Source organism: Schistocerca gregaria, chromosome 2 (assembly GCF_023897955.1).
Source record: "Schistocerca gregaria isolate iqSchGreg1 chromosome 2, iqSchGreg1.2, whole genome shotgun sequence".
NCBI classification, from domain to species: Eukaryota; Metazoa; Arthropoda; class Insecta; order Orthoptera; family Acrididae; genus Schistocerca; species Schistocerca gregaria.
The window spans coordinates 204,970,110-204,983,101 of NC_064921.1; positions in this window are offsets into that span (position 1 = coordinate 204,970,110).

The following is a 12,992-nucleotide window of genomic DNA, read 5'->3' on the forward strand; positions in this document are numbered from 1 at the left end:
TACTGATCCAGAGTCCAATCCACAGTCACCACACTACACCGACCGAAAGATCAACGAACTAAACCTAATAAAGAGTCACAAACTCGACTAATACTGTATGTATGGTTTTCATTAAGTACATATAAAATAATCAGAAAGATGTTACTGCTGAACTTTGAGTTGACAATGATAAGTCACCGACGTTGTTTCCAGGTAATACTGGTTCATTTTCTTTCGATTCTACCCATTCAACGAACAAAGATCTCCTTGTCCACGTTTCGATGTCATTTTTTTGAAAATGTGACAAGTACAAACAAAAACACCCCTTGATTACAATTATAAACTACTTGAACAGCGTATTCTATTGTGTCTGATTCGACAAACCATACCACAAGGCCCTATGTGCGCAGTTGCGCGTCGCGCACACTTACAAACCGCACACTCATATCGGGCGTACGGGTGGCCGTGGCAGTGGTGTGTGTGTGTGTGTGTGTGTGTAGCTGCGTTCCGAACGGGTGGCGAGCGATTTAAAAAAAGCACTGCCACACTCCTGCCTCGATTGTTGTGCCTGCCACTGGCCACTGCCTGCTCCCCAACACCATTGACAAAGCTGCGTTTTAATTCTTCACAAATTAAGTCCACCGAATTAGGAACGGACATAATTTGCTCTAAATTTGCCCCTGTGCGTGGATTAGTTTTTCCTTTCTCTGTGCCAGCAACTTCGATTTTAATAGTTTGATAACGTCCTTGTAAGACATGGTTTCGCCACAGTATCTCGTTTTCGTTAAATACCGCTAGAAGTTCTTTCTTAAACTGCCCTGTAATTTGTTATAGGGCTCAGGAATGTACATTTCTTTCCGAAGTCGCATGAGGTATGGATACTGATCAGCATTTATATGAGAAAGCACCTTCAAATTTCGTTCAAGAACCTCTAAGCACTATGGGACTTAACATATGAGGTCATCAGTCCCTTAGACTTAGAACTACTTAAACCTAACTCACCTGCGACCGTAGCAGCAGGACTGAAGCGCCTATAACCGCTCGGCCACAGCGGCCGCCTCAAATTCCGTCTAAGTTCGTCGTTTATCGGCCGATTCATTGCCCAAAGGGCAGCATCTCCTTGTATGTAAGCTACAACAAATTTGATCTTTTGTTTCTCTTTCCACGTTTGGGATAGCACGCCCTTAAACTGTCTTATGGACACGACAAGACGTGGTGACTTTTTCTCCAGGAAAAATACCTAACACTACCTATGTTTTTGAAGGTGCTCTTCTAACAGTATAGTGGACAATGTCGGTCCTGCTCTTACCTGACTGAATGAACTCTCTCAATAGGGACTGCCCGGTTCCGTCTTCTCTCTGTGCTGTCGTTCGCAGCTCATGGTCTAGTGGCGAGGGTTGCTGCTCCTGGATTACGGGGTCCCGGGTTCGATTCCCGAGCGGGTTGGGGATTTTCTTTGGCTGGGGACTGGGTATTTGTGTTGTCATCATCATGTCATCATCATCATTGTTTGTGACAGTGGCAAGATTGGACTGAGTAAAATTGGGACTTTGTACGGGCGCTGATGACCGTGCACTTGAGCGCCCCACAAACCAAACATCCTCATCATCTCTGTACTGTCGGTCATGTAAGTGTGCATTTCTGAATGTTTCATTTCATATTGGAGACATTGTGTGCAAGACACTTGTTCGTGCCACTGCGATATATCAAGCTTTAACTCCATATTAGCACGTTGCCGTTCGCACGTCTCGTACAAATTTATTCACTTGGCGCTGGCAGCGTTAATTCGGATTGCTTGGCTTGTCGCCGGCCGTTCTTGGCATTATCGGGAGGTTATAAATTGTTACGTTTTATGAGTCTCATCGATTAGTCCCCTTACTTTCTTGAGATTTCGAAGATATGCATACGTAAATAAATACAAAATTTGTTTGTTTCATATATTTGTTTATTTTCATTGTCTTTGATACTTAGTATTTCTCCTTCATATGCTATGCAGGAAAACAGTCTCCAAGATGTAACGCTACTCCACAAGACTTGCACATTAAGTTTGTTGTTCCTTTTTATTTGTTTTTGGAACATACATGGCAGTTTCTACGTTATCGTTTACCCGTGTCTGAAATATGTAGGCCTATTTGTTGGCGATGTTTTATGTGACCGGGATGTCTGTGAACAGGATCATGATGAGACGTACATGAAGTACTGGCAGCCTCCAAGTTTTGCTCCGCACATTCGTCGTAAATAATCGTATCGTCTCTTTCGTCTGACGTGTTGAAAGGGCACAAGTATTTATAAAAACAAAAAACTTGTTGACGTGTGTAACTTATTGTTAACCTAAACAAAAAAACAACAGAATGCAAAAGATACTAAAGTGCTGTCGCCGGACACTGCGCGGTACTATGCTCACGACACCACTTTGGTGTCGCCGGACGGCAGAGCGTTAATTTCCGTTCTTTCGCTTTTTACTAAATCATTAGAGGCGCTGCAGTTATGCACCGCTTCTTCACTCACACTATGTGCAGTAGCAGGTTATTCAGTGCAGACTGATTGATTGATCTGCGTCTCTTGCGTCCTCAACGCGGACTTCTCTCTCATCTCACCCTCTTTCTCCACAACTTAATTCAGAAATTGAGTTGTGAGCTGTTGTACCGATGTTTCGAATGCGGTTTGCGCCGTACTTTTGCGCTCCCACACATTCAATAATTGTTGTATCACGTCCGGTATACCTATATGTATCTTTTAAAGCTGTAATTTCGGAACATATTCCTGCGAAATTCGAGCTGATCTGATTGGATTACTGTTTCACGAAATGGTCGAGTGTTGGTTTAGTTTGTTTTGATTCTTCCTTTGCAGCTTTATTAAAGTTTTCTTTCCTCTGTATGTGTAAACTTCGCGGCAAATTTTTGTCACCCGCATTTAATTTTGTGTCAAGATCTCACCCAATGTGATCAAAATTTTCCTTCATAGTATTTTCTAATTTCAGATATAACATTACAAACAGATCTGCTATTGCACATGTTTGCTGAATTGTTTTGATTAGGAGCGGATGTACTTGTACTTCTGTCCCAGTGGCGGCTGTATCAATATTTTCGGCGCTCGTTTCGGCAAAATTGCCGTCTTCAAGATTTCCCCTACCTTGTATGTTGTCTATGTTATCCACGTTTCCTACTTTGTCAATGTTCGTCATAAACAGTTAATAATTTTGGAAAATTATATTATTCGCTTCACTTAGATTGTGTACATACAAATAATGCATTAGCAACACTGAAATTCTTCCTGAACTTCTGAGAAGAAGAGCGGGAGTAATACCAGACAACATCATGCCATCATTTTAGCTAAGCGGAATGCGATAGTGGCCATCATACTACCACGATCCCTGAGGACCCAACAATCATTATAATTGATTTCTTGAAATTGCAAATTGAAAAAGTTATAATAGGAAAGCTTTTGACATTGTTGACTGCAATACTCTCTTTCAAATCCTAAAGGTGGCAGGGGTAAAATACAGGGAGCGAAAGGCTATTTACAATTTGTACAGAAACCAGATGGCAGTTATAAGAGTCGAGGGACATGAAAGGGAAGCAGTGGTTGGGAAGGGAGTGAGACAGGGTTGTAGTCTCTCCCCGATGTTATTCCATCTATATATTGAGCAAGCAGTGAAGGAAACAAAAGAGAAATTCAGAGTAGGTATTAAAATCCATGGAGAAGAAATAAAAACTTTGAGGTTCGCCGATGACATCGTAATTCTGTCAGAGACAGCAAAGGACTTGGAAGAGCAGTTGAACGGAATGGACAGTGTCTTGAAAGTAGGTTATAAGATGAACATCAACAAAAGCAAAACGAGGATAATGGAATGTAGTTGAATTAAGTCGGGTGATGCTGGGGGAATTAGATTAGGAAATGAGACACTTAAAGTAGTGAAGGAATTTTGCTATTTGGGGAGCAAAATAACTGATCATGGTCGAAGTAGAGAGGATATAAAAAATAGACTGGCAATGGCAAGGAAAGCGTTTCTGAAGAAGAGAAATTTGTTAACATCAAGTATAGATTTAAGTATCAGTAGTCATTTCTGAAAGTATTTGTATAGAGTGTAGCCATGTATGGAAGTGAATCATGGACGATAGATAGTTTGGGCAAGAAGAGAATAGAAGCTTTCGAAATGTGGTGTTACAGAAGAATGCTTAAGATTAGATGGGTAGATCACATAACTAATGAGGAAATATTGAATCGGATTGGGGAGAAGAAAAGTTTGTGGCACAACTTGACCAGAAGAAGGGATCGGTTAGTAGGACATGTTCTGAGGCATCAAGGGATCACCAATTTAGTATTGGAGGGCAGCGTGGAGGGTAAAAATCGTAGAGGGAGACCAAGCAGATCTACACTAAGCAGATTCAGAAGGATGTAGGTTACAGTAGGTACTGGGAGATGAAGAACTTGCACAGGATAGAGTAGCATGGAGAGCTGCATCAAACCAGTCTCAGGACTGAAGACCACAACAACAACAACAACATAATAGGATATGATACGTCCACTGCTGAATGTTAAGATTAAGGACATCTGACAGCAAAAGATAAAACTAGGGCATCCTTACCTCGTAATTTTGTTGTGAAGACCAGAGTACTATTGTAGGGTAATACTAGTTTCCTCGTGGTTCATGGTGTGGGCTTCTGTTGTCATGTCCTAGTTCATAACCACGGGCAATGTATGAGTGGTCAAGTAAGTGGTCCTGGCAGTCGGGATAGCAGTTACTTTGGAATAAGGCTGGGCATCTCGGACATATTCTCAGTCGTGGTCACCTTTGTGCTCAGACGTCCTAAGACTACCAAATCCTCCGGTTAGTCCCTCAACCGTTAGGGGTAAAACTCAATGGGACCCGGGGCAAGTAAGGCTAGTAACCTGCTTCCCTGGTACTTTAAATATGATGCTGGCAACAATCAGAGCAAAATACCTTGGACCTTTGGAGGTGATGGAGTCCCGCCTCTAACTGACAAACCAGGGACTCCTAAGGTACGACTGGGCAAAAGAATGGTAACGAGATGGTGAGCTATTAATATTAATGGGGGCTACTCTGGGAAGAAGGTAGAGCTGGCAGAGGCTGCAAGTAAGATGGGGTTGGACGTTTTAGCTGTTAGTGACTTTCGGCTAAGGGGTGAGAAAGAAGAGGAAGTTGGAGAATACAACGTCTACCTGTCAGGAGTCAAAGCAGGAATAGCACAATGGGGTGTAAGGCTTTACATCAGGAAAGAAATGGAACCCAGCGTAGTTGCAATAAGGTATGTAAACGAACGACTGATGTGGATAGATTTGACAATGTCTAGCAAGAAAATTAGTATTTTGTCATATATTCGCATTGTGAAGGGACAGATCAAGATAAGATGGATAGTTTTTATGACGCACTCAGTGATATAGTTGTTAGAGTAAAAGACAAGGGCAGTGTTCTGCTCATGGGTGATTTTAATGCCAGGATTGGAAATCGAACAGAAGGGAATGAAAAGATTATTGGTAAATTTGGAGAGCTGGGATGCCGCGGCTGAAGAGTATGCGTACTAATGCGACGGGTGTGGCGGATTGCCGTCCGGCGGAGCTTGCTTCGTCGGCGGCCCCCATCCGGCCCCCCCCTTACAACGACCACGCGCACGACCACGGACACCTCAGGGACTTCAAAAAGGACCAAGACTGCCGCAGCCGGTGTCACATTGCCGATAACTACCATCGGCACCACCACTATCACCACCACCACCATCACATCCACAAACGTGTGCCCCTCCCCTGCCACTCCCGGTTGCAGTTGCAGTTTCATTGATGAAGCCATCAATGAAACTGCACCTAGGGCCAGGAATAGGGAAATCTGCACATCAGGGCCCCCTTCACGTGGGACAAGCCCGTGTGCGCCGCGAACTAGATCCCGCTCCCCCCTCCCCCCCCCCCCCCCACCAGATCACCACTCGACATGCTGGACATAGAGGACGCTGTATGCGTCCCACAACAGCTTCCGGCACCAGAAGATGATGTCGCGTCGTCGTCGATGTCTGACGCAGACATACAGGAGGGGCTGCAAGAGAAACTCATCGCCCTCCATGATGCCGCAGAGGAGGGAGGCCGGCAGGTCGACAGTGCTCGGCTGCAGGCCCTCCTCTTCCCCAATATGACTGCCGCGGCCGACGACAGCGATGACGGGAGCGTGATGGAGTTCGACGACGACCATCGGCGCCCTGTCGCTGAGCGTCGGAAGCGGCAGTTAGCCTCGTCCGACTCCGAGGCCACGCAGCCTGCCGAACGCGGGCTGACCAAGAAGAAGAAGGCCATTACTGACGCGGAAGGCTTCCAGGTGCTGCGCTAAACGGCACCCCGCCGTCAGTTCACCACGTCGCTGACAGATGTGCCGTGAGTAACACATTTGCTGCTATTGATGGCACCGCAGACCCCCCGCCAAATCCTCCTCCCCCCCACCCTCAGCCACCCCCCCTGCTCCATCACCCATCTATATCCAACACAAAGGGCCCTACAAAGTGCTCGCAGACATCCTGACCACGCACACGGACTACCCCTTCCGTATAAAGTGGTCAGGAAACGACAATTATCGACTGTCTGTCCAGTCTCCCTCCGACCTTGCCAAGACGCTCATTATACTGAGCAAGCTGAAAATAGGTTTCTCCACCCCCCCCCCCCCCCCATAAGGACCCGCCGCCTCCGGGTCGTCGTCAGAGGGCTTCCCATGGAGTACTCTGACGATGACCTGAGGAAGGCACTCACATCATTAAACATCACCCCCACAGTCATATCACGCATCATCTCCCCTTGAACTCGTCGCCCCACTCCACTCTTCTTCGTCTCCGCCCCTGACACGCCGGAGAACGGCCACCTCCTAACCCTTTCGCTCCTCGATCACGCCAGCGTGACGATCGAGAAACCGCGCTCCAGGAGGATGACCCTGGTGTGCTATCGGTGCCAGAGACTGGCGCACTTCGCAGGTGACTGCACCCGTGAGGTGTGTTGCGTGAAGTGTGCCGGTGGACACGCCTCCTCGGAGTGCTCTTGAAACCTTCCCGTCTAATATTGGATGAACGTTTGCTTGCTGACTGAACGCTGCGTCTCTTAAAATCTTTTAACTGCTGCTCTGTCAAGACTACCTGCTGATTATTACGACGAAACATAAAATGTGTTGTCGCCGTGGCCCTCAGTCGTTACCTGAAATTATTAAGACTGATTCTTACCTTTAATTATTTATACTGGATCGCCATCTGACTGCTACAGCAAACTGTGGAATGAATATACTTACTTCTCTTTAACATAATTATAAGCTGCTGGTGGAGTTTCATAATACTTTGTGACTGGAATTCTTTAAGTTGAAGTTAATTTAGATTTGATAAAAGCTGAAGCTCAGTTTAGACTTTTCTTTTAAGATAACAATAAATTCCGTAAAGCATTTACGTGAATGATTTTGGGATAGAAAATTCTTAATGCATTTAATCTGGTAGAAGTTAACTATATTCTGAGAACGATCTTGACAAACAATTACAAGGGGTATAGTTCTTTACAAAAATTCTTAAAAACTAGCATTGCGCTACATATAGCGAGTGGCTGGCGAGCACACCGCTTCTTTCAAAGTGTTAATTCATACCTCGCTTACAGCGACCTCCTCTCATGTCTCGCTAGCTACGACTGCCTCGTCTCACATCTTACTCGCAACTGCTCGCTTCCAACGCTCCATGCTACAAAAGTGCGGTCTCGCCGCCAACAATGGTTTTTGGTGCAGACAATCCCTGCTACCATTACAGATGTATTACTGCGCGCTGTTTCCCGCTCTTTCTCAAAATGTATCTATGCGCGGTTTCCCGCTCTTTCTCAATAATACACAATGCAATTTAATTAACAAAACAATTTAAATAAGAAACAGTTCAGATAATTACATGCTAAAACAGTTTAAATACGCCTATTACATAATTACATATGCCGCTACTCGGCTTTCTTAAAATTTTACTACGTTGTTGAGTCATATGGACTCAACATAAGTATAAAATTTGATTACAGAAAATAGTTTGAACAAAGTGTATACACAAATGCTGTCATACGAAATGATTTGTCTATCTCTAATAAAGAGAATATGTAAATAGAAAGGGTTTTAGTAGGAATTGTACATCAAGTAAAATTTGGTTCCCTTAAATTTAACAACAAGAATAAGAGTAAATGTGAAAATCAATATACAGATCATATGAAGCAATTGAAAGTTTACATTATGAAACATTTAATTCAAATTGGCATCTCTTAGTACCACAATTAAGGAAGGTACAAAAGGAATTGGATAGCATGGTCAAAGCACTGGCAACTGTCTGTGAATGCACTCAAAAGTCTGTTCCTTTCCCTCACATAGCACAACACCAGGTTTCGCCATGTGGTTCCATCATCGCCTTGCTCCATAGTTTTAGTGTACCCAAACACTAAGTACGTCGTCGAATAGCCTGAGTTACCGCAGCCACATCAGGATTAAGTTCCATCTCCAATGGTCCATTAAGGTTGGTGGTGTGCATCTTGGTATGCAAACACCTATTGTCGTACATCATACTGTGGTGTGTATCTAGGTATGCAGGCACCAATTGACATACATCGGGCTGTGGTGTGCATCTAGGTATGCAAACACCTCGTTGAGAACATCATTGGTTGAAGTCACGTGTTTCACAATTCACTGATTCTGTGCTCAATAACCATGGGGATGCACAGGAATTAAGGTACGGGTAAAATTGTTTTGGCAATGGGTTCACGGACATTGTTGGTACCATAATTTGACTACCAAATAATTTTCCCTATGACAAAATATGTTGTGTCGTAATTTGTAACAATATGTAGTTTTAATTTAAGAATTCTTCCAGAAAATTATTCCCATATATAAAAGACATAAAAGTTCCTACTTATTCAGTATTTGATAGTATACAGATTTGTTATAGATTAGTACATTATTACTTATTCTGTATTTACATATCTTAGTTTCTTACATCATTAATTATAAATTTTGTTGACAATGCATTTCTTGACTTACTGTCCTAAAATTTTATCTTCCATTCAGGGGTGTAGTCGTCAGTTATGAGTCGTCAAATGTCAGGTCATAATATACAATAAAATTACTGTCATAAAATTATTTAAAGTATTCTTTTGCAGCTGAAAATTAAGGTAAACATTATTCTGGTTAGACATTGTAATGTGTGGTCCCCATCCATAGTGTTGCAATGTGTCACATGCTAGCAAAATTATTTCTTAACATTATACATTTCTTATATACTAACATAACATACACATTCTTCTTCTGCATCTGTGTCAACTCTCTGCATAACCTGTTATAAACATTCAGCATTAATTAACGTCAGCGCACGGCATGACTTATTATAAAACATTCAGTATTAATTATCGTCAGTGCACAGCATGACTTCAATAAACATCTTCTGGTACTTCTCGTCCGCTCCTGGCATGACCTATAAAACACTTTATCATAATATTAACTGCTGCAAAATCACGTCAGCTCCCGGCATGACCTATAAAATTTCTGTAATGACAATTAGCGTCAGCTATCTGCGTGACCTAAAGATTCACATCCTTATTCTAACTAAAACTACGTTTCATTTTGATGACGTGTGACAACAATGCTGCATTCTGGAATAAAGAGTACATGTTAATGTTACCACTAAAATAATTGATTAATGAACGATCTATATTATCAGTTTAGCTATTGCAAAAATCGACATTTTCTTAAGTAATTATGTCACGTTATAAAAAAAATTTCTTTCATTTATGAGCTCTCAGTGCACAAATTCATACGTCGTGTCGTTGTCTGCATGTTCTCTTTAAGTTAGGAAATGTTTCTTGTGTTTTTATTTGTCTTGGCTGGCGTAGCATCATTAAGTACTGCTGTGTTCTTTAAGGTACGGTGAAATATTAGCGGCCCGCTGCGTGTCGCGGCTTTGTTTGTTACTGAAGCGCGCTGAAACTACCATTGTTGCATACTTACATGTCACGCCGTCCTTTCGTCAGCTGAAATGCAAAAATTTAAGTCAAGAAATGTTTCACGTTGGATACATGATGATTCCCTAATGATTTCTTCTTACGTAGCGTTTCCACATGCACTACATTAGCGTGTGGAATATTACGAACTCTGTAAGGGCCTGCATACAGAAGTTCGAATTTACGGCATCTGTGCTTACCTTTGTTGGAAAGAAAATGAGTGCGAATCAGTACTTTGTCGCCAATCTCGTACTTCTGTAGTCGACTTACCTGCTTCTGTTGTTTCTTCCGCCGATCTGCAGCTCTTTTAGTGTTTGCTAATGCTGTGTCTATTATTTCACAATGTCGAAGCCTACGCGTCTTAGGAAAAGTAATTAGTTCGGTAATTTTGTTCGGTGGGTCTTTATTTGTCAGTATTACGGTTGGTGATAGCATCGTAGATTCATTGGGTGTTGCATTTATCACTTCTTGAAACTGTAAAATATATTTATCCCATGTTGTATGTCTTTTATGACAATAAATTCTGCATAACTTCCCGATCTCTTTCATTATTCTTTCTGATGGGTTGGAAGAACTGTGATATCTTGATATGTAAATAGGTGTTATGTTCTTACTTTCTAACATTTTCTTCCATACGTCTGACCTAAACTGCGGACCGTTATCCGAAATAACCTTCTGTACACGTCCTACTACTGATAGAAAATCTCTTACAAACGCTCTTGATACTGTTCTTGCTGTTGCTTTCCTTAGTGGAGAAAATGTTACAAATTTGGATGTTAGTTCTACAGCTACAAAAATATAACTATAACCATTATTTGTTCTGGGGATTGGACCGAAAAGATCCACTGCTGCCATGTGTCTTAACTTAACCGGTATGATGGGATACAATGGTGGAATGTGTGACTCTGTTGATGATTTAGCTTTTTGACATATCTTGCATGATGCTATTACTTTTCTTATGTGTTTTTCCATGTTATTAAAGTGGCAATTTTGTCGCAGAATCAGAAAGCATTTCCTCGCTCCGTAGTGTCCATAACTTAGATGTGTATACCATATCAGTTTATTTACGATCCCTTCCGGAATGCATGAAAGCCAATTATTACCGTCTCGGTATGATCGAATAAAGAGAATATTTTGATGTACAGTGTAATGAAGTCTGACTTTAGCGTTACTTCTGTCTTTCCAAAGCGTTACAATCTCTTTCAGTGTTTCATCTTTCTGCTGTTCTCTCTCTATATCCTGTAATGCTGCTGATATAAAGTTTTCGAAAGCTACTTGTTTAATATACATAATACTATGGTTGTTGTAGCAAAAGGTATTTTCTTTCTCCATGCGTTTATTGTGAATGGACCTCGACAATGCGTCGACAACAGTATTCTGCGTGCCTGGAATGTGTATAATGGTAAAATCAAACTCTTGTAAGTATAATTTCCAGCGGCTTAATCTATCCTGCGTAAGTTTTGCTGACAATAAAAACTGGATTGCTCGGTGATCGGTATATATTGTTGTATGTCGGCCATATAGAAAATGACGGAATCGCTTAAAAGCGCAAATTACACATAGTGTCTCTAATTCTGTTACAGAATAATTGCGCTCTGCTGGAGAAAGTATCCTGCTTGCAAAAGCAATGTGTTTCACGACTGTCTTATCTTCTTCCTTTATTTCTTGGAAAATATGTACTCCTAGTGCTGTGGTTGAACTATCTGTTGCAACGGAAAAGTTTTGTGTTGGGTCAGGGTGTGATAACAAAGGTGCTTTTAATAATGCTTCTTTCAAGTTCTCGAATTCAGCTTCAACGTCTTCATTCCATGACCAAAGTGTGTTTTTACTTGTAAGCTGGTATAGCAAGGGCGTGTCTAATGCTTTGTAGTGGATAAATTTTCTAAAATAATTGATAAGACCTAAAAAGCTCCGAAGTTCCTTTTTGTTTGTTGGCACGTCGATGTCTTTCAGTGCTTGCAATTTGTCAGGATCTGGCGCGATACCTGTTTGTGAGATAATGTGCCCTAGAAATTTTATTGACGCTTTACCAAATTCAGATTTACGCAAGTTTATAGTTATACCATTCTGCTCGAATGTATTCAGTAATTGTTGAAGAGTATGATTGTGTTGTTCCCAGTTTTCTGCTGCAATTAAAATGTCATCGACATATGTAGTAATTTTGTTTTTCAGGTCTTGTGGTAGAATAGTATTCATGCCTCGTATAAAGGCGGCAGACGAAATCGTTAGTCCAAACGGAAGTTTACAAAATTGATAGCATTCCCCAAAGCAAAGGAATGCCGTATATTTTCGGCAATTTGGGTGTAGTTGGATTTGCCAAAACCCTGATTTGAGGTCGAGTGTAGTATAAATGGAGGTGCCATGAAATTTTTGCAGTAACTCTTCTAACGTCTGTGGTCGGTCGGTTTCTAAAATGATTATTTTATTAACTTGACGTGAATCTAAAACTAAACGTAGTGATCCATCCTTCTTTTCAACAATGTGTAGTGGATTTATATATTGGCTGGCTGCTGGTTCTATTATTCCTTGATCGATCATTGCTCGTAATTCTTTCTTAACTGCTTCTGTGTGTATGTGTGGTATTGGATAATGCTTTGCTTTGAAAGTCTCGTGTGGTTTCACCTGAAATTCGTACATAAATCCTGTCATTGTTCCTGGAACATTGGCAAAAACTGCTTTGTGTTGTACCAGAATATTTTCAAGTTCTGTGCGTTCTGCGTCGCATTTTGCTACACTATTGTCTACCTTGCGTGTAATTGTCTCGAACATATTGTACTCCTGTTCCTCTACCAAGACATTATTAAGTGTGTTCGTGTATAGTGCGATATAACAATCGTTATCTTGAGAATCAGTAATAATCTCGATCCTGTGCATATTTTGTTCTTCGGAGGATACTGTGTTTTGAAATCTTACGATCACTTCCCTGTTTTCCTTTTGTAGTGTGAGGTATGACGATTTGAAGTCAATCTTCGCATCGTACTGAACAAGAAAATTTATTCCTAATATCATGTCTGTTGTTAAATTCG